The sequence below is a fragment of the Rutidosis leptorrhynchoides genome, chromosome 3 (genome assembly GCF_046630445.1).
Source record: "Rutidosis leptorrhynchoides isolate AG116_Rl617_1_P2 chromosome 3, CSIRO_AGI_Rlap_v1, whole genome shotgun sequence".
Lineage (NCBI taxonomy): Eukaryota > Viridiplantae > Streptophyta > Magnoliopsida > Asterales > Asteraceae > Rutidosis > Rutidosis leptorrhynchoides.
In genome coordinates, this window is record NC_092335.1 from 191,605,167 (window position 1) to 191,626,765 (window position 21,599).

General features: G+C 34.9%; 1 non-coding gene across 1 annotated transcript; it reads left to right on the forward strand.

Moving 5' to 3' along the window:
- The first annotated feature begins 16,244 nt into the window (after window positions 1-16,244).
- On the forward strand, window positions 16,245-16,351 carry LOC139903050 (small nucleolar RNA R71). Its single transcript, XR_011777898.1, has one exon. It is a non-coding gene; the product is annotated as a small nucleolar RNA R71 (small nucleolar RNA).
- The last annotated feature ends 5,248 nt before the right edge of the window (window positions 16,352-21,599 follow it).

Sequence of the window (21,599 nt, forward strand, 5' to 3'; positions counted from 1 at the left end):
GACTTACACCCTTACAACATTCGCTAACATACCCTTATTATTAGGATTAAAATTAAAATTAAAATTAAAATTAAAATATAAATATAAATATAAATATATACGATATAGATAGAGAGATGGATATATTGGTTATGAAAAATGATCAGAATTCGGTTGGCTTTATAGGGAGTTTCAGACTTTGGGGCTCCGCGACTCGTGGTCCATTTTGCCTTCAAACTCCGCGAGTCGCGGAGTTTGTAAATACAGCTCACCAGCTTTTGGCTCTTTGTTTGCTGATGATTTATTTTATAAATATAATATATATATAATTAATACAATTAATTATATATTATATTATATTTATATATATAATTAACTTGTAATTTTTAGTCCGTTGCGTCGAGCGTTGAGAGTTGACTCTGGTCCCGGTTCCGGATTTTCGAACGTCCTTGCGTACAATTTAATATCTTGTACTTTGCGTTTTGAATCTTGTACTCTTGTAATTTCGAGACGTTTCTTATCAATAATTGGAACCTCTTTGATTGTCTTTTGTACTTTTGAGCTTTTTGGTCGTTTGCGTCTTCAATTCGTCGAATCTGTCTTTTGTCTTCACCTTTTATTATTTAAACGAATATCACTTGTAAATAGAACAATTACAACTAAAAGCTTGTCTTTCTTGAGGAATAATGCTATGAAATATATGTTCGTTTTTAGCATTATCAAATATTCCCACACTTGAGCGTTGCTTGTCCTCAAGCAATATCGTCTTGAAATACTAGAATCACTTCTTTATTCTTCACACTTTGTACATCAGTGATTTCTTTACGGCGGTATAAACAATGGTAGTAACGATATGGTTTACAGTCCCACATGACTATAAAAATTTAGATCCATTAAGGAAATTGGATCTTTATGAAAACATTTGATCTTTTAAAAATTAAATCTAGTTTTTACCCTAGATAAGTTTTCCGGAATAACCCTTTACCGGTGTTTGCAAAATATTTTTGTGGGTTTGGTGGGTTTCAGATTTGAAAATTTTAGCTCAAAACTTATGGTTTTGTGTCACCCACTTGCTAACCTTGTATTTGGAAAGCAACACGTCCAGTTTACTTGTCCCGTATATTACCTTTCGGTAAACTACCGTCCGGTTGTAAAGGAAAGCGTTGAACAAGCAACTGTTAAGGCAATGTCCCCTGACATGCTTTTAATTGTGGTCTATAACGTGTCGGACGCAATTACTATCCTTGGTAGGAGCAATAGTAAAGCTCACCCTTATGATTTTTCGGTCTGGCACAAGGTCCTGTCTTTTACCACTATGCAACCACCGTTCTTACGGTTGACACCCGATTTGGTTCAGGTGACCTAATGAATTCCAGGTGAATTCCTAGGATTTTACGTTCAATGGTAATGAACGCATTGAAAATAGGTTTTCAGAAAACAAATCGGTTTTAATTTTTGATCAAAATATTTTCTCGTTCAAGCTCGAGTTTAGATATCATTGAATTCCATGAGTTTGAATTCTCAATCTTTAAGGTCAATCTCTAGGATTGAGTAATATCAGTCTTAAAAGCTGATTTTTAATCTTTAAGGAGATTATCCTTTCTGGGGATCTGATTCATTAGTCTTATCCAGCTAATTTGCATGGTGCCCCCCATTGTACGAGATAAATCCTTCTCATGGTTAGGATAAATCTGACCACTTGGCGACCCTGTTTGATACTGAAGTCCGTGGATTTCCTGCTTATTTTAGTGATGACTTTTCTAGATTTTTCGTCAACCTACAGCTGTTCTGGACGACAACTTCTTGACCTAAATCAAGAAGCGCGTGTCTTTTTCGGAAGACTTTACTTCATTTTAATGATGGAATTGATTCATCGTGTAGATCCATCTCTTCTTTTCTTTCATCGGTTAAAACAGTTTAGTTTAGTCCAAAGCAAAAGTATTTTCAGTTATTTGTACAGATATATGTGACATATGCTTAAGATAACTTGGTAAATTTTCCCACACTTGGCTTTTATTTTCCTTTTTATCGTCCTCTATTCCATTTTAAATGAATTTTAACATTTTGATTTGTTTCTCAATTTATGTCCTTTCTGAGGTAACAATAATTTCGGTGTTAAAACCTAGTTTTATCGTTCATAAATATGTATAAACATGATTTTGAGTTCATTTAATTGAAAATTTTTAAAAATTTTACTAGAATTGGGTAGTCAGTATATAAGACTAGGGATGTTCTTTATTATCAGGGAGCACTAGATTCTAATACAACTACTGCTTTACTAGTATTTTTAATGGTAACCCAGTGTTTAAGATAAAAATTTTAAAATCCGAAAGAATTTAACCCCTTCCCACACTTAAGATCTTGCAATGCCCTCATTTGCAAGAAATCAGTAACAATTTAAATTATTGAGGGTGATTTGTGTGAAAATGATTAAATTTTTACCAAAGTTTCCAAATATATTGGCGTTTGTTTGCTGAATGATAAATGGTGCACATCATTTGTTCATTCCGTCTTGTTGTTATTTCACATATATTTTGCATCTTGTCGTCAAAATTAGTTGCTTTTGCTGAACTTAATGCCAGTCTTTGAAAATGCGTTGTTTTACCCTGTTGTGTACATAAGATAAACTGCAAACATATATACATATTTTTGAAGTTTGGTATATTACCCCACATTCAAAAATTATTAAAATCTAAGAATAAAAGTTAGAAAATTATAAAAACTATTACAATATTAACATAAGTATTAAACGTATCAATATTACAAATTACAAAATAAATAAAACTAAGTAGACTAGGGATGATACTGGTACCAATAGGGGTTCCATGCATAACCATAGGTGCTATAGAATACTTCGGCAGGGTTATACGTAGGATACGGTGGCTGCATCTCTATAGACCAGGGAGGGAAGATGGGTTTTGGTGTAGGAATATAGTTTCTACCTATATGTTGGCAATGAGCTATGATTTGGTTTTGATGAACTTGCCAATCTTCAAATGCTCTCTGTCTAGCATTTTCGTACTCCTGTGAAGCTATAAACCTTTGCATTTCTTGCATTTCATTTCCCCCTCCTACATTACCTTGATGTTGGTTTCTCTCAACCTGTGGATGTCTACCATGGTATTGTACTGCGGCGTTATTTCGCCTCTTCAAAACTTTCGCACCATGGTATACATTTAAACCTATTGTATCTCGGGGTTCTGGTTCTTCGACTAATAATCCCCCCGACTTATATCCACACCGAGATATTCAGCAATCAAAGTAATAAAAATACCACCTCCTATTATGCTATGCGGTCTCATTCCCCTAACCATAGCTGATAAATAATAACCCACACAATAAGGTATACTTACAGCGCTTTGTGGGTCTCGAATACACATATGGTAAAACAAATCCTGTTCATTTACCTTTTCCTTGTTCTTACCTCTTTGTGCAATCGAATTAGCTAAAAACCTATGAATCACTCTTAATTCAGCTCTATCTATATCCAAATAAGAGTAATTCCCCCCTTTGAATCGGTGATGGCTTGTCATTTGACTCCATACACCATGTGTATCAAAATTTTCATCTATCTTTCTACCATTTAGTATCAACCCTCTACAATCAGCAGATGCTAACTCCTCAGGCGTATATATACGTAAAGCCTGAGCCATGTCTAGTAAAGACATGTGGCGCATCGAACCTCCTAACAAAAATCTATTAAAAGATCGATCGGTTAAACTAGCTACCCGATCATTTAATTCTATACTACACAACAATTCTTCACACCATACTTTATATACAGGTCTACGCATGGTGAATAAACGTACCCAATCATTAAAAGTAGAATTACCATACCTCTGTGCAAGTAATTCCCTAATTGGCCCGGCCAATTCTACAGCTTCTAATGGTCCCCATTCTATGACCCTAGGTACCTCAACAACTTTAGAATGAAGAGTATGCAAACCCCTTTGATATTTTGGATAATCTATCCAAAGTCTGTCAAATCTCAGGTTCGGGTGCAAATCTTCCAAGTGCATATCAGAAAATGTCATGACTGGATGAGGTATATCTTGCTTGTAGTAGTTATCCACCTCCTGTTGTTCCGCATTCTCAGCAGGAGCATTGCGAGCTTGGGATGAAGATTCACCCCTTTCAGTCTACAAAACACATCAAACACAATTTTTGTGCATCCAAATATGCATTAGTGTCAGCAAAATCATCAATCAAAATAATTACAATGACATGATCAATTTATATCAAACTTAAGCTCATTTTCACATTTTTATCAAATCTACACTTTTTCAAATAAGCATATACGAAAATGTTCGCCAAGTTCATAAGCATTCAACTCAAATAACATGTCAAAATAATCATTACTAGCAATTAAACAAGTTTCAAATGGCATTATCTCTCAAAAATCAAGTTCATGAATTTTAGACTTGAAAAAGTCCACTTTAATCCTCTAAATCATGTTTAGGCTCAAAGTTTGGATCATTTAACTACCTAAACATGTTACACTACTTAATTTAGCAACAATTCATGACAAAAATCGGCCATAACCTGTTTATATCAAAAAGCCCCAAATTTGCTCAAGAACACAAACCCTAGATTACTCAAAATTTGAAGTTTAAGGCTTCTAATCATGTTAAATAGCATCAATCTAGGTTATACAAGCATAATACATAAATAATTTAAGAATAATTACACTAAAAAGCATCAAAATCAAATTGGGGAAAAAATTGCTCAAGAACACTAATTTCGGATTAAATGGTGTTTAGGTGTAGAAATTTACCGTTTTTCTTGAGTAATTCCTTGATAGCATCCTTCTCAACATGATTTTAGTAAAAGATTTGATGATTAACGGTTAAAAATTGTGATTTTGGGGTGTATTTTTTGGGTTTTTGCGCAGGTTTTTCGCAGTATTTTTCTTTGAGTGTTGTGTGGACTGAGCTGTTCCAGCTCTTATTTTTTTTTCTGTAATTCGATCTCTCCGCGAGTCGCGGTGTTTGAAGCTTCAAACTCCGCGAGTCGCGGAGTTTGTTTTTTTTTTATATATATCTTATAATAATTAAAACAATTAAGTAATTAATTTTAAAATTTTGTTTCCCTTGTTATTTAGGACGAGGTCGTTTCGGATCGATGTCCTAGTTCGTCCTTCGACAAAATTTTAAAATTTGTCTTTTTGTAGCGATTGTTTTAAAAGCTAATATTTTTGGGTTTTTTAATGTTTTTGGCATACTTTAATTCAATAAGATTAAAAATAATGATAATAAAAGTTCTCGTCCCTCCCTTGGGTAAAGCAATTTCGGTTTAAAGACCTAGTTTTCAACTTACGACGAATTTTAAAAATCATATTTTTAACTTAATGAGATAAAGTAAATTTTTGTTTTTAAATTCACACAATTTAAATATAAAATTCAAAATTAATATTAAAAATTCACACCAAACTTAAAATTTAAAATGCATAAAATTAAAAAATTCATATTTTAAAAATAAAAAAATTCACACCAAACTTAATTTAAAAATTCATATTATAAATTCACACCAAACTTATATTAATTTTTCAAATATTTACAATTTTAAATATATTGTTTTTATAAAGTTTACAATATTAATTTAAGATTTATATATTAATTTAAAAACATGGTAAAAATAAAATTAAAAATCTTTTTGGCTTTTTATCCCACTTTTATCAATCAAATATTATCAAAAATATGCGCCCCTCTTTTCGGTAAAGTAATTTCGGTTCCAAGACCTAATTTAACTCATGACGAATTTTTGAAATATTTTGGGTTGATTGATTAAAGATATTTATACCTTAAGAATAAACGTTAAATTTCGCAGTGATGTAATAAATTTTTGAATGATATCAATAATTTCGGTAGCCAAACCTAATTTTATTCAATACCAATTTAATACTTTATAGCGAACAAATTAGCGTTTATTATCAAAAGGTTAAAAATAAAAATAAAGACTGTACAGACTTACCTGTGAGATAGTATTCTTAGTTATATGATCTATCCCATTCATAAGATAGTCAGTTTAATTGGTTTTCCATAGCTACATAGGCGTAACCTCGAGCATTCAGTGTCTTTTCTTCTAAATATATGAACGGTCCGTCTCTGCATAAAGTAACAAATTCGGTATTTGAATAGGTTTGATTATTTGAACATTTACCTCCATGTGACCATTTTCCGCATTTGTGACATCTTTCTAGGTGTCGTGCTCTTCTTTTTGCTGCGGATTTTGATTTTCCTTTACCAAATTGTAACTTATTATCTTCGCATCTGGATTCTTTTCTAACTCCGTCCATTCTTTCTCTGATTACTGATACTATTTCACTCAGAAGTGTGTCATTATTACGTTTAGTGATCAAAGCGTGTAGCATTAGACCATGGTTTAGTTCACAGGCAGTCTTCATTTCCTAAAAAAAATAAAAATTCAGAATGGGGGGAGAAGACTAGTTCTTTAGGGTCTGCTAGGGAAAGACCATTCGGGTTCCATTTTCGAGAACTACACGAAAACAGACAATCTAACTCTAACAGAAATACATAAACCCCTTGATTCTCCCCACACTTAGTTAGCTGTGGTGTCGAAATTGTGATTAACTTCGTTGTCGACTTCCATCGGACTATCTATGTAGTGTTTAACTCTGTGACCATTAACTTTAAATTCAATCCCATTTGAATTTATCAATTCTACTGTTCCGTATGGGAAAACTCTTTTAACTATGAATGGTCCAGACCATCTTGATTTCAATTTTCCAGGAAATAGCTTGAATCGTGAATTGAAAAGAAGAACTCTGTCTCCTTCCTTAAATTCTTTTGAACTTCTGATTCTTTTATCATGCAATTTCTTCGTTCTTTCCTTATAGATTAACGAATTTTTGTATGCTTCATGTCTTAATTCTTCTAATTCATTTAGTTGACTTAATCGTAGACGTCCGGCTTCATGTAAATCAAGATTACATGTCTTCAAAGCCCAAAATGCTTTGTGTTCAATTTCTACTGGAAGATGACATGCTTTTCCATAAACAAGTCTAAAAGGTGTGGTTCCAATTGGAGTTTTGTAGGCTGTTCTAAAAGCCCAGAGTGCATCCTCCAATTTAATGGACCATTCCTTCGGATTTGATCCTACGGTTTTCTCTAAAATACGTTTTAAAGCTCGGTTGGTATTTTCAACTTGTCCACTTGTTTGTGGATGATATGCGGTGGAGATTTTATGAGTTACTCCATATCTTTTAAGAACTTTCTCAAGTTGATTATTACAGAAATGAGTACCCCGATCACTTATTAAAGCTTTCGGTGTTCCAAACCTTGCAAAAAGACGTTTTAAAAAGTTGACTACAACTCGTGCATCGTTAATTGGGAGAGCTTGTGCTTTCACCCATTTAGATACATAATCAATGGCTACGAGTATATATAGATTATTATGAGATTTTGGAAATGGACCCATAAAGTCAATACCCCAAATGTCAAATACTTCACATACTTGGATGACATTTTGTGGCATTTCATCACGTTGACTTATTTTTCCGGCCCTTTGACATGCATCACAGGATTTGCAAAGAAGGTGTGCGTCTTTGTAAATTGCAGGCCAATAGAATCCAGCATCATAAACTTTTCTTGCTGTTAGTTGAGGCCCATAATGCCCTCCTGTTGGTCCTGTGTGACAATGGTTTAAAATTTTACTAGCTTCATCTCCAAATACACATCGGCGTATTATTCCATCGGGACAACTTTTAAACAAATGTGGATCTTCCCAAAAATAGTGTTTTATGTCACTGAAGAATTTCTTTCGTCTTTGGTACGATAATCCTTTTTCAAGGAATCCACAAACTAAGTAGTTTGCATAGTCTGCAAACCATGGAATTTCTTTATAATCTATCTTCAATAGATATTCATCAGGAAAGTTGTCTTGTATGGCCGATTCATTTAGAACTTCTAATTCGGGATTTTCAAGACGAGAAAGATGATCAGCGGCGAGATTTTCTGCTCCTCTTTTATCTCGGATTTCAATATCAAACTCTTGTAAGAGTAAGATCCAACAGATTAATCTTGGTTTAGCATCTTGTTTTGAAAATAGGTATCTAAGAGCAGAATGGTCGGTATAGACCACCGTTTTTGCTAGAACGAGATATGATCGAAATTTGTCAAAAGCAAAGACAATAGCAAGGAGTTCTTTTTCAGTAGTTGTATAGTTCGTTTGTGCTCCTTGTAACGTCTTACTAGCATAATATATAGGTTGAAATCGTTTTTCAATCCTTTGTCCTAAAACGGCTCCCATTGCAAAATCACTTGCATCGCACATTAATTCAAATGGTAGATTCCAATTTGGTGTTATCATGATCGGCGCATTAGTTAGTTTCTCTTTAAGAATATTAAAAGATTTGATACACTCATCTGAAAAGATGAATGGAGCATCCTTTTCTAGGAGTTTATTCATAGGAGTGGCAATTTTAGAAAAATCTTTTATGAAACGTCGGTAAAAACCGACATGCCCTAGAAAACTCCTAACTCCTCTAACATTGGTGGGATGTGGAAGTTTAGCAATTACATCTACTTTAGCTCTATCCACTTCAATTCCTTCTTTTGAAATTTTATGTCCAAGAACGATGCCTTCTTTAACCATAAAATGGCATTTCTCCCAATTAAGTACTAGATTTGATTGTTCGCATCTAATAAGCATTCGTTCCAGATTAACTAGACATGATTCAAATGTATCACAGAAGACTGAAAAGTCATCCATGAAAACTTCCATGCATTCTTCTATCATGTCATGAAAAATCGCCATCATGCACCTTTGAAAGGTTGCAGGGGCGTTGCAAAGTCCAAATGGCATGCGTTTGTAAGCAAAAGTACCATAAGGGCACGTGAATGTGGTTTTCTCTTGATCTTCGGGTGCTATTGGAATTTGAAAATATCCGGAAAATCCATCTAGAAAACAATAGTAACTATTTCCGGCTAATCTTTCCAACATTTGATCAATGAAAGGTAAGGGAAAGTGATCTTTTCTGGTGGCGTCATTTAATTTTCTATAATCAATACATACACGCCATCCTGTTACAGTCCTAGTAGGAATAAGCTCATTTTTCTCATTTGTAATGACAGTCATGCCACCCTTCTTAGGCACGCATTGAACTGGGCTTACCCATGGACTATCAGAGATTGGATAAATTAGACCTGCGTCTAGCAGTTTAATAATCTCTTTCTTAACTACATCTTGCATATTAGGATTTAGTCTTCGTTGGCGTTGCACATACGTTTTATGACCTTCTTCCATAAGGATTTTATGTGTGCAATACGAAGGACTTATTCCTTTAATATCATGAATCTTCCATGCAATGGCTGGTTTATGAGCTTTCAACACATAAATGAGTTGTGATTTCTCATTTTCAGTAAGAGAAGACGATATTATTACAGGTAATTCAGATTCACCATGTAAATAAGCGTATTCCAAATGGTTTGGAAGTGGCTTTAACTCTAATTTCGGAGGTTCTTCTATCGATGATTTGTATCGATATCTGTCTTCTTCTTTTAGCATTTGAATTTCTTCTGTTGTTGGTTCATATCCATTAGCTATAAGTGTAGCTAACATTTCAGCTTCATCAATTGGTTCATTACCTTCTCCTAAAGAACATTCTCTTGTTCCTTGTAATTCTGGAAATTCTTCTAATAATTCTGCATGTGCATCTATAGTTTGAATATAATAACATGTATCATCTGCAGATTGTGGTTGTTGCATTGCTCTATCAACTGAAAAGGTAACACTCTCATCCTCTATACTTAGGGTCAATTTCTTACCGAACACGTCTATCATTGCTTTAGCCGTGTTTAAGAATGGTCTTCCTAATATGAGAGGAACTTGAGAATCTTCTTCCATGTCCAGAACAACAAAATCTACTGGAAATACTAAAGTACTAACTTTAACTAGCATGTTCTCCATTATCCCTCTAGGATATTGTATTGATCTATCGGCTAGTTGTATGCTTATTCTGGTTGGTTTCAATTCTCCAAGGTCTAGTTTAGCGTATAGTGAATACGGCATTAGATTTATACTAGCACCTAAATCTGCCAATGCTTCTATTGAACTAAGACTACCCAGAAAACATGGAATTGTGAAACTTCCTGGATCAGATAATTTTTCTGGTATCTTATTCAACAGTACTGCTGAACAATTAGCATTCATAGTAACAGCCGAGACTTCTTCCATTTTCTTTCTATTTGAGATTAGATCTTTCAAGAATTTAGCATATCTAGGCATTCCTGAAATCACATCAATGAAAGGAAGATTTACATTTATCTGTTTAAACATATCCAAGAATTTGGATTGCTCGGCTTCAAGTTTCTCTTTCTTCATTTTACTCGGGTAAGGAAGTGGTGGTTGGTATGGTTTAACATAAGGTTTAACCTTAACTGTGTTATCTTCATTAACCTTTTCAACTACCGGTTCTTTTTCCTTATCTTGATCAGGTTGTGGTTCTTGTGGAGTAGGAATAGCTTCATCAGAAGTTACAGGTATTTCAGGTGGTTTAAGTGTTGTACCATTTCTTGTGGTAATGGCTTTAGCTGTTTCATTCCGGGGGTTAGCATTTGTATCACTAGGTAGACTTTCCGGTTTTCTTTCACCTATTAACCTTGCTAGGTTACTTACTTCTTGTTCCAGATTTTGAATAGAAGCTTGTTGATTTCTAAATGCTTGAGCATTTTGTTCATTGGTTTGTTTCTGAGATGTGAAAAACTGCGTTTGAGTTTCAACTAGCTTCGTCATCATATCTTCTAAATTCGGCTTTTTATCATCGGTTTGTTGTGGTGGTTTGTTTTGAAAATTAGGTCTTTGCTGATTGTAATTATTATTGGATACTTGTTGATTGCTAGGTCCTTGTTGGTTGTTGTATGGAATATTTCGGTTATAATTCTGGTTTTGATTGTAAATCGGTCTTGGCAGTTGATAATTATTCTGATAATTATTTCCAGGCCTTTGGTTTATGTATGAAATATTCTCTCTTTGTTCCATTGTTAATTCAATACTGAGACAATCTTTTGTCAAATGTGGTCCTCCACACTGCTCACAACTAATTCGTATTGAGTGAATATCCTTAGTCATCTTTTCCATTCGTCTCTCCACAGCATCTATCTTTGCGGAAATGGAATCTAAGTCATGGCTAGAATCGGCTCTAGCTGCTTTAGATGATCTAACGATATCTTTTTCTTGGTGCCACTCATGTGAGTGGGAAGCAGTGTTATCAATAATTTTGTAAGCATCAGTTTCGGTTTTCTTCATAATAGAACCACCAGCTGATAGATCTATGTCTTTCCTTGTAGTGATGTCGCATCCTTGGTAGAATATTTGTACTATTTGACAGGTATCTAAACCATGTTGCGGACATCCTTTTAATAACTTTCCAAATCTTGTCCATGCCTCATATAGAGTTTCATTCGGTTTCTGTGTGAACGTAACAATTTCTGCTTGAAGTCTTACGGCTTTAGATGCAGGAAAGAATTGTTTAAGAAATTTTTCAACTAAAACATCCCATGTATCAATCGCCCCTTCAGGTAACGATTCCAACCAATCTTTGGCTTCTCCCTTTAAAGTCCAGGGAAATAACATGAGATATATCTGTTCATCCTCCACTTCTCGGATTTTAAATAGTGTGCAGATCCTATTAAAGGTACGTAGATGTTCATTTGGATCATCCTTCGGCGCACCACTAAATTGGCATTGATTAGTCACCATGTGTAGAATTTGTCCTTTGATTTCATAATCTGGCGCATTAATGTCTGGATGAGTAATTGCGTGACCTTGGCCAGTGCGTTTAGCTCTCATTCGGTCTTCCATACTTAAAGGTTCCAGATTTTCCATAATTGAACTTGTTGAATCGGAATCACTAGAGGATTCTGATTTAATGGTTCGTTCCTCAACAATCTCTGTTTGAATGATTGGTGGTTCCGGAGGAAAGTTTAGTGGTTCAGGATCTACGAATCGTTCCTGAATATTCTCCGGATTCTCAATTGTGAGGTCGGGTTCAAAAAATGGATTATCGAAAATTTGAACTGAAGTACTTGGTCGACTGGATGACGATTCTAAAGAGAAATCAACGGCAGTAATATTTGCTAAATGTCTTGATCTAGTTACAGGTGGTGAACGTACAAAAGGTGGTGAACGTCTTGCTCGGTGCATTCACTGAATATCCTATTAGTTTTAAAAAGGAAAGAAAAATTATAATAAGTTATCCAATCAATAGACTTTTTTGATTTTGCCCACGTTGCGAATAGCCAAAAGATGCAGCAGAGGGGCAGGATTCGTTTGGTCTTAATATAATTGATGACTGTTTGGCTCCAATAACCCGGTCCGCGTACAAATCCAACTATTACTACGAACCAAAAAATTTTGATGTCTATCAATTTAACCACTTAAAATAAATTTTCATAATTTTAAGAAATTTAGATAAGAAGTAGAATAAAAATCTATGTCCTAAAACTAGAATAGCGAGAAATAAGAAAGAAAAAGAGTTCGTCGAAAAAGGTCGAAAAAAGAAAAATGGTTGAAAAATAAAAGGTGACGGAAAAATAAAAGAAACTTATAAAACTTAAAAACAATTGAGTAACCTAACCTTATTACTACAACTAACTTAAAATTATAATCGCAAATTGAGATTACTAATTGGAATGATAATTGATACATAGGTAAAAGTCGTCTAAAAATATTAAAGCTTACAGGAAAAACTAAATCCCAATGGAAATAACTTAAAAAGAAACTAAAACTTAAAAAGGCGTCGCAAAATTCTAAAGCACCTAAGTCTTAGTATAAAGAAAAAGCACTTAAGGAATTCTACGGCAAAGCCTAAAAATCTAGAAATAAAAATAACTATGGTAAAAAAACTAAGTTTAAAACTAAATATGAGCGAAAAATACAAATATTACACTAAAACGATTAAAAAGGGACAAAATATAAAAATATACTAAAAGTTGTAAAAAATACAATTTTTATAAAAATATTATTTTTATATTATTTATTTATTAAAACTATTAATTTTAAAAATTAATTAAACTAATTAAACTAAATACATAAATTAATTAAAACTTAAATTAAATACTAAATTAATTAAATATTTAACCCTAATTACAAATTAATTAATAATAATTAATAATACTCCGTATTTAATGCAGATTAGGGTTCTGTGTGGCCCGTGTCAGACGGCTCCGCGACTTGCGGTATTCAAAGCATCAAACTCCGCGAGTCGCGGGGATCCAAAATTCAACTCAGGTACAGTTTAAAACTTGACTTTTTTTTTCTTTTTATTTTCTGTTTTTATATTTTCTGTTTATAAAATATTTATATAATAAAAACTTATATTTAAAAACTTAAATAAAAATAGAACTACTTTATAACTTTAAAAATATCTTAAAAATAGATTTATATATATTAAATTTTTTTTTTGTTTGTTTTTCTTTTTTTATTTTCGAATATTTAAAACGTATTTTTATAAAAACGAATTTTAATAAAAGTAAACTAAAAATCTTTTTTTTTATATATTAGCGTTGCGCTTCCGGCTTTTAAGAGAGTCCCCGGCAGCGGCGCCAAAAATACTTGATGTTTTAGCAGAGTGGTATAAAAATACTATTAAATTTTAGCAGAAAATACTATTAAATACGATACAATTTTACACAAGATATTTATTTATTTATAGAATGGATATACTTAAACCTTGCTACAACACTTATAGGCAGTGTACCTAATCGTACAGTAGTGTAGTTTTTAGTAAGTCCGGTTCGTTCCACAGGGAATCTTTTTAAACAAAGCTTAACGCTATATTAGTTTACTTTTATAAAAATACAAATATATATATAAGTAATATTATTATTATAAAGGGGGGTTTTTACCGTTTAATGACCGGTTTGTCGATTTTAAAACTTTAGTCGCAGTTAAAACCAAATGTAAAATAATAAATAAATACAAGACTTAATTTAAAGCGTAAAGTAAATAACGATAATGAAATTGCGAATAATAAAAGTGCGATAAAATAAACTTGCGATAATTAAAAAGTACGATAATTAAAAGTGCAATTAAATACAATAACAATAAAAATGCGATAATTAAAGTGCAATTAAATATAAAATAAAGGAAATTAAATAAGAAATAAAAGAATTATGCTTATTTAAACTTCCGTAATCATGATGTTTGACGTGTTGATTTTAGTTTTATGCCCATGGGTTAATTGTCCTTTGTCCTGGATTATTTAATATGTCCGTCTGGTTTTTGTCCATAACAGTCCATCAGTCATAAATATAAAGTGCGAGTATCCTCGTCAAATTATCCTTATACCCGAAGTTAAATATTCCAACTAATTGGGGACTTAAACTGTAACAAGATTTTAATACTTTGTTTAATAATTACACCAGGATGTCGACTGAGTGTAACCCAAGGTTTTAATATTTTGTTATCAATTATACCAAGTGTCCTTGTACATAATTTCACCCCTGTTTTAATTATTCTAGTGGCTATTAATCCATTCCCGTGTCCGGTTAAATGAACGATTATTCGTACATATAAATACCCCGCCCATCGTGTCCGATTGAGTGTATATGGTAATTTATAGGGATGCCCAATTGTAAATCTTTATATTAACATTAACAAACTATCATTTAGTTAAACAAATATAAAGCCCATTAATAGACCATAGTCTAATTTCCACAAGTGTCGTTCTTTTGTCCAAACCCCAATTATGGTACAAAGCCCAATTACCCAATTTTAGTAATTAGCCCAACATTATGATTACTTCGTTTTAAATAAGCATAATAATAACTTAGCTACGAGACATTAAATTAAAAAGGTTGAACATAACTTACAATGATTAAAAATAGCGTAGCGTTACACGGACAGAATTTCGACTTACACCCTTACAACATTCGCTAACATACCCTTATTATTAGGATTAAAATTAAAATTAAAATTAATATTAAAATATAAATATAAATATATACGATATAGATAGAGAGATGGATATATTGGTTATGAAAAATGATCAGAATTCGGTTGGCTTTATAGGGAGTTTCAGACTTTGGGGCTCCGCGACTCGCGGTCCATTTTGCCTTCAAACTCCGCGAGTCGCGGAGTTTGTAAATACAGCTCACCAGCTTTTGGCTCTTTGTTTGCCGATGATTTATTTTATAAATATAATATATATATAATTAATATAATTAATTATATATTATATTATATTTATATATATAATTAACTTGTAATTTTTAGTCCGTTGCGTCGAGCGTTGAGAGTTGACTCTGGTCCCGGTTCCGGATTTTCGAACGTCCTTGCGTACAATTTAATATCTTGTACTTTGCGTTTTGAATCTTGTACTCTTGTAATTTCGAGACGTTTCTTATCAATAATTGGAACCTCTTTGATTGTCTTTTGTACTTTTGAGCTTTTTGGTCGTTTGCGTCTTCAATTCGTCGAATCTGTCTTTTGTCTTCACCTTTTATTATTTAAACGAATATCACTTGTAAATAGAACAATTGCAACTAAAAGCTTGTCTTTCTTGAGGAATAATGCTATGAAATATATGTTCGTTTTTAGCATTATCAATTTCTCATTAGTATCTCCGTCTGATCTTGTCTGGTTGCAGTTCTCTGTTTAGCTGTTGTTGTCCTTGGATGAACTGAGTTAACTGATCATCAGCTCTGAGAGTGGGGTTAGCTGCTTTTGTAATCTGGGTGGTAGGGGAATTTTCCTCAACTGGGGGACCAGTGAGTGAAAGTGGTTGATCGTAGGTCAATTGAGATTGTTGGGCTGGATAAGGTGGATAGTGATAGCGGAAAGGTTGATTGCTTCGCTGAAATTGATTAACCCTTGGTGGTTGATTGAATCCGGGATTTGGTGGACGAGCTGGGTATTGAACGTAATAGACTGAACCGTCAGGGTTTTCGTACTCAACTTGATAGTCTTTAGTAGGTTGCGGGTTGGTACAATTAACACAAGCCTGAGCTTGGTTAACCTGCTGCGGTTGCGTCTTCAATTCTCCGAGTTGCTTGGCAAGAGATTCCATCTTATCTGTGAGGGATTTGATGGCCTCCGTTTGATTGTTAAGTGCAGAGAGTGGGGCAGATGATGAAGTTGTTTCACCACTGTTCCGGTCATGATGATGCATCGTCATGTTCTCGAGCAATTCCCATGCTTCATCTGCGGTTTGGTTCATCAGATTCCCTTGAGCTACTGCATCGATTGTCGTCCTATGATTTACCGTAAAACCATTGTAGATGGTACAGATTTGGGCTGACCGTTCTAACTGGTGATTAGGGCATTTCTTCAGCAGAGTTTTGAAACGCTCCCATGCAGTGTAAAAAGATTCATCATAACTTTGTTTGAAGTTAATGATGTCATTCTTTAGTTTGGTTTGTTTAGAAGGAGGGAAATATTTGGTTAGGAATTTAGTCACCATCTCCGTCCATGACGTGATGGAATCTTTTTCTAGTCCTTCAAACTAAGTTTGAGCATGATGAGTGAGAGAATAGGGGAACAAGTATAGCCGGACAATATCTTGTCCTATCCTAGGCTGTTTGTAGGAGTTCGAAAGAGATATGAATTTATCAAGGTGAGAATTAGGATCGTCATTCGGTAATCCATGAAATTGACAGCTATTCTGAATGAGCTGGATGATGTGATGTTTTAACTCGAACGAGTGTCCTTGAATCTCTGGAAATCTGATTGGTCCTCCTCGACCTTCAATCGAGGGTTTCGTGTTTTCTGCTAAAGTAACGCGTAACGCCATTTGGTTTCTGATTCGTGCTTCCTTGCGTGTTTTAGAGATTATTGCGTCTGGATCAGGTACGAATAACAACGGCCCTGGTCTAGATCGGGTTTGGGTCATACACTGGGTATGCCTTTTTGTTTTTAATTTTCGCAAATAAGCTAAATTATAATAAGCTAAACTAAACTAATCTAATTCTAAGGTGATCTAATTTAATCTAAGGCAATCTAAGGTAATCTAAGGTGGTCTAATCTAAGGTAAACTAGAGTAATCTAAAGTAATCTAATCTAATTAACTAACTATCCTATGGTGGAATATGTTTTTGGTTCTGGCTACTGATTTCCTGGTATTTCGGTAACAAAGTTCCGCACAAACAATTCAACAAACCAAGTTACCAGGCCGACTACGGAGAGGCAGGATCCTTTTAGTCCCAATATAATTGGTGACTGTTTGGAAAATCCAATCACCAAGTCCGTGTATAATTGTCTTTCTTAGACACCACTAAATGCTTGTGAATAAGTTTGATTGAAAGCAGTATTTCCTGATAACAGTTCCCCAGCAGCGACGCCAAAAACTAGGTACCTCTCTTGATATGGCCGAAACAGACGGTTTTTATTTGTGCGGTGTCGTTAGGGCGCGGTTCGCCAGGATCAGCCACTCGTGGGAGAGGGTACTGTTTTAAATTTATATTTAGCGGGGCCTAAATCTTACTACTCCTTATAAGTAAGGGAAGTATGACCTAGAGTCGTATTTTTGAGATATCAGTAACATCGAACCTATATTGTAGCCTAAGATAGTTAGGGAGTAGTGAATATTTATTTTGGGATTTTCTAATTTATAAGATAGATAAAGTAAATGCGATAAAATTTGTAATCCAGATAAGGTTAAAGTAAGCGCATACTATGACTTCATCAGTTATTCTGCCGAGATTATGGAATGCTGGCTCATGAATAGGCAGAGGCCTTGTATTCATTACACTGGTCCTAAATGCCCCTGTCATAAGATATGTCACTGGGTACTGCGTTAGGCTTGAAGATTCTGAATAGACAGCAACGTCCCTTACCCCCGACGCCCGTGCAGTCTGACTACAGGCATACACGTTCAGACGGCTCATCCAATTGAGCGACTCGGTTGGGTGACGTATTAACATTCCAAAATGGTCTAAACTTTGTTAAGCATAATAGAATACATGGTGTACCATATCCGAGAGACGTGATGTGCCTCAATGCTTTCGTTAATGATTGGTAAAAGATAGTTAGGCCCTTAAACAGAGTTCAACCATAAAGAACACCATGGCCAAGTCAAGTCTGACTTCCATGAACACGTTCGATTATCCTAACGATCCAATCCTTTATGTGTCTAAACAAACAGTTCCTTAATTAACTAAGAATCCCTCAAGCGGGGTGCAATGCTTGAAACCGCGTTATGGTGCAGTGTACTGGTCAACACTAACCATGTTCCATGGCCTTACTTAGCAGAGGTACAGCTTACAACAACCGATGTGCTTCAGCGTGCATGCACGAAGTTTATATGCTTGGTGACTACACTAGCATGGTCTAGGACCGACAATGTACTAGGGGTCTAGTCAGATGTTTCACTACGAAAGAGTCCTCAGTCGGAATCCAAAGCTCGATAGACTTACTACAACCGGTGTGCCTCGGTCGATCTTACATTGTATCCGATAGACTTCTCTTAACAAGGGGTGACACAGATAGTGTACTCTAAATTGGTGTTCACGACTTCCCAATAACAGAGCCTATAACTACGTTCTATTAGTTGGAAAAGCGATTGAGTTTAAAGCATAATCAGAAAGCATTTCGACTACATACACAGACCATAATATTATTTCGGCATTATAACTGCTTACATCATAGCATACACTAAAGATAACTACTTGCTAATCATGGAAATAATATCATAAAACATTATATAAGATAAAGGATATAAGTACCAGTAGATTAAACGAGTTCTGAATACAAAAGTGACAACTTCAAGACTCCAGACCGCTCCTAATACAATCTTCAGCGTTCGCCTCTGGGTACTTAATTTCCCACTCGGAGGTGAGAAGGCCTTGAAAGTATGACTAATATTGTACAAGAGAGAGAAAGAAGTGAATTGAAGTGTGTGTTGGAATGAATCACAAAGACCCTTTAAATAGACTTGGAATTTGCCAGCATACGCCTGGCAGGGCGTATGGTAGCCCGATTTTGGCAGGCCATATGCAAGGCAGGCCATATGGTGGCTCGTGTGGTGGCACGTATATGGCAGGCCGTTTCCATACTGGCAGGCCGTATGGCAGGCCGTATGGCTTGCTGGTGAGCCTTGATTCCCTGGATCGTAACTTGATTTCTTGTCTTTCACCGTTTTCGCTCTAGAATCTTCGTTTTAGCTCCGATTCTCTTAATTCTTTTTACACCACCTTCGTAATTACTTGTTCTTCAATTCTAACTGATGAAGTGGGTATTTTTCCGACAAAGTTCGAATCTTTCTTGTTTTTGGGCCTTACTACCTGGGTGAAAACGTGACTTTTTAGCCGATATCAATCTTCTCACGAGCGACAAGGTTCTGTTTTCTGCCCAATAATAGCAAATGACTTAAATAATTTTATTTATTCTTCGGGTTTGGTTGACATGCCTTTGGGAGGTAGAGCTTTTACACGTTCCAGCAAATCTTGTGACAGTAGAGCAAAACTCGATAGGTTTCTTCTTTCTAATAATTTTATCAACTCTGTGCCTAACTTAATTGGGCGGGTCTTGCCAAATTTATGGTCAGACCACTGTCCGATTGTTATCTTTGTTGACTACTTGAACTATGGGCCTTCTCCTTTTAAACTATTTGCTTCTTGGTTCTTATTGGATGGGTTCGATTTGGTAGTTCGAAATGCTTGGTTGGATCCTCACTAGGAGCCTGATTGCTATGGTAAAAACCCTTTTATCATCTTCAAAAACAAACTAAAGTTTTTCAAGTCCAAACTCAAAAGATGGTACGTATCTCAATCCAATTCGTTTTGTGTAGAAAAGAAAAACTTGTTGGATTCCATTGACTCTATCGACGAAGAGAGCTGGTTAACGGAGGAGATATTATAAATCTTTCTAGCCGTCATTTGAATGCGTTGAAAGACTTAATGGTGATCGATAAAAGAGAAGGAATGAATATGGCTCAAAAATTTAAAAAGATTTGGATTTCTCAAGGAGATGAGAATTCTTCATTATTTCATTCGTACATTAATCGAAAACGGAATAAAATGGCAGTTTCAGGGGTGCTTTCGAATGGTTTATGGATATCTTCTCCTAATAGCGTCAAGAGCTCTTTTCTTGATTTCTTCAAAACAAAGTTCAAGCATTCTAGTACTGTTAAAATCAAAAATCCAAGCGTTCATCTAAAAAAGCTTCCTGTTACTTCAGCCATCGATTTAGAGAAACCTTTTTCTGAGCTCGAGATCAAAAAAGCAGTTTGGGGATGTGGTGATGACAAAGCCCCAGGGCCTGATGGGTTTTCGTTCCGATTTATAAAGCAATATTGGGACTTGGTCAAAAAGGATATTCTTGCTTTTGTTCACAACTTTCACTCGTCTGGTTTCATCCCTAAAGGTTGTAATTCATCTTTCTTCACTTTAATCCCCAAGATAGACAGCCCGCTATATGTTAAAGACTTCTGCCCTATTAGCCTTATCGGGATTCAATATAAAATTTTAGCTAAACTCTTAGCTAATCGTCTTTCTTTGGTTATTGATGAAGTTATCAGTCGAGAACAATCTGCTTTTATTAAAGGTCGTCAAATTTTGGACGGTCCTATGAATATTAACGAAATTCTAGGATGGTGTAAGCGAAAAAAGAAAAAATCCATGCTCCTTAAAGTAGATTTCGAAAAAGCATTTGATTCGATAAGTTGGGATTTTCTTATATCGATGCTCGATCTTTTGGTTTTGGGCGAAGATGGATTCATTGGATCAAAAATTGTCTAAATTCTTCCTTCGCATCGATCATTATTAATGGGAGTCCGACGGATGAATTCAAAATTGAACGTGGTCTTCGCCAAGGTGACCCCCTTTCTCCATTCCTATTTATTATTTGCATGGAGGGGCTCCATGTTGCTCTAATGGATGCGGTTGATCAAAATATCTTTAAAGGCCTCTCGGTTGGTGATCAAAATTGCAAAGTTCTTATATCTCATTCCTTCTTTGCGGACGATGCGCTTTTCATAGGTGAATGGAGTGATTCAAATGTTACAAACCTTATTGACATCTTGATTTGCTTTTACTTGGTGTCAGGTTTGCATATTAACGTGCATAAATCCAACCTTCTAGTTGTTGGCATTCCTCTTGGTGAAATCAATCGAGTGGCTTTGAATGTGGGTTGTAAATCGGCTTCTTTTCCGTTTAATTATCTCGGTATTCCAATTGGGGCCAACATGAGACTCATTGAGAATTGGAAGCCCATTGTTTGTAAGGTTGAAAAACGTCTAGCGACTTGGAAAAAGAATCTGCTCTCTTTTGTTGGCCGTTTGACTTTGATCAATTCGGTTTTGGGGGCCCTTGGTACATATTATTTATCTTTATTCAAAGCTCCTAAAATTATTCTTAAACATCTTGAATCTATTCGATCCCATTTTCTTTGGGGTGGCTCTAGAGTTGAACGAAAAATTCATTGGGTTAAATGGAGCGACATCCTTAAATCGAAAGATAAATGTGGTTTAGGAGTTGTTAGTTTTGATTCTCTTAACAAAGCTTTACTTTACAAATGGAGGTGGCGGTATGTTAAGTGCAAAGGATGGCTTTGGGTATCAATCATTCAAGCGATTCACGGAGTTCAAATGGATGGTCTTCACCCCATCTTAAATCACTCGGTCAGTGGTCCATGGGCATCCATAAATCGGTTCTTTCATGATTTAC